Below are 1919 nucleotides of genomic sequence, written 5' to 3'. Positions count from 1 at the left end.
GCAACTTAGTCTCCAGACAAACATCATTGCTCTTCATTACTTTGGAGAGGTCCCTGACAGCCAACTTTCTCAACGCAATTCGTCTTTTGATTTCCTAGCTGTTGGTACCAAGAGTGTTGATTGTGGAGCCAAGCAAACAGAAGTTGTTAACAATCTCAATCTCTTCTCTGTCTAGCCTGCTGCTGCCAATTGGCCCAGTGGTGAGAATCTTTGTTTTCTTGATGTTGAGCTTCAATCCATATTGAAGGCCCAAGTCCTTGACCTGCACCAAATGCCTCAGGTCCTCTTCAGTTTGGGCAAGCAAGATGTGTCATCTGCATAATGCAGGTTGTTGATGAGTCTCCCTCCAATCCTGATGCCACATTCCTCCCCATTAGAGTCCAACTTCCCAGATTATCTGTTCCACATATAGATTGAAAACATATGGAGATAGGATACATCCCAGGTGTACACCTTTTCCGATTTTGAACCATGCAGTGTTTCCTTCTCCTCAGAGTCAGCCACAGTTTGTTATGATCCACACATTCAAATGCCTTTGCATAATCAATGAAACACAGATACACATTCCTCTGGTATTCCTGTTTCAGCTAAGATCCATCTAACATTAGCTACAATATCCCTAGTACCATGACCCCTTCTAAACCCAGCCTGTACTTCTGGAAGTTCTCTGCTGATGTGCTGTTCCAGTTGTTTTGGATAATCTTCAGCAGAATCTTGCTTATATGTGATATCAATGATATTGTTCTATAATTTTCACACTCTGTTGAATGTACCATGGACTGCTAAGAAAACGAACCGGTTCATCCTGGAGAGGGTTAAACCAGGCTGCTCCTTGGAGGCAAGGATTCTGAAGCTTCGTCTGACATACTTTGGACATGTTGCAAGGATGGACCAGTCCTTAAAGAGGGACGTCATGCTTGGTAGGGTGGAGGGACAGCGCAGGAAGGTAAGACCCTCTATAAGGTGGATTGATTCAGTGACTGGGGCAATTGGGGTTGGGTGTGTTGGAGACAGTGAGACTAGCATAGGACAGAGCAGGGTTTAGGGCTGTTGTACATAGGGTCGCTATGAGTCATAAGCAACTCAACGGCACATTAACAACAAACAATATGATTGGGTATTAGTGTCATGACAAGAGTCCAGAATGAAGGCTGCACAGTGGAGTGGACATGGGGGAAGGGATTGCATAACAATGAAAGAGTTTTTCTTTCCTTATTAAGGAGAAGAGTGAATTGGGGGGAAAAGGGGTGGGCAGGGAGAAAAGTGCAAAAGTGAATGAATGGAAACCCTAAGTCTCTGTAAACTTTTATTAAAATTTAAAAAAAGTTCTCAAAACCCCTCCCTTATTGCTGTCAAGTTATCTGTATTACAATGGACAGAAAGAACATCTTGTCATACAATTTCTAGCCTTGATTTTCTTTTTCTATGGCTCTAGTGTGTATTGTATATAAAAAAAAATGAGTATGTGCACATACAAATGTTTCCTTGCTTTGTTCTGATGACTGCCTTCTGGTCCAAGTTTCAGATAAGCACAATCAAGTGCTCTTGAATTCCCATTTACATCAGAATTAGCCAGTTTGTTGTGATCCACACAAATGCCTTTGCATAGTCAATGAAACAGACATTCCTTTGGTTTTCTTTGCTGTCAGCCAAGATTTATCTAACATTGTTTTGTTCCACATTCCACATAATTTCCACATTCAATTGAATTAGCTTTCTTGTGAATGGGAACATATATGGATATCTTTCAGTTGGCCAAGCAGGCCTCCAAATTTCCAGGAAAGACTGGTGAGCACAGCCAGGGCTACGTCTATCATTTCAAACATGTCAATTAATATCCCATCAATTTTTAGGGACTTATTTTTTGCCAATGCTTTCACTGTACCTTGAACATCTCCTTTTATTACCATTGGCTCTTG

Source organism: Elephantulus edwardii, unplaced genomic scaffold (genome assembly GCF_000299155.1).
Source record: "Elephantulus edwardii isolate Elephantulus edwardi_28Jun2011 unplaced genomic scaffold, EleEdw1.0 scaffold00476, whole genome shotgun sequence".
Lineage (NCBI taxonomy): Eukaryota > Metazoa > Chordata > Mammalia > Macroscelidea > Macroscelididae > Elephantulus > Elephantulus edwardii.
This window is presented reverse-complemented; position numbering follows the sequence as displayed.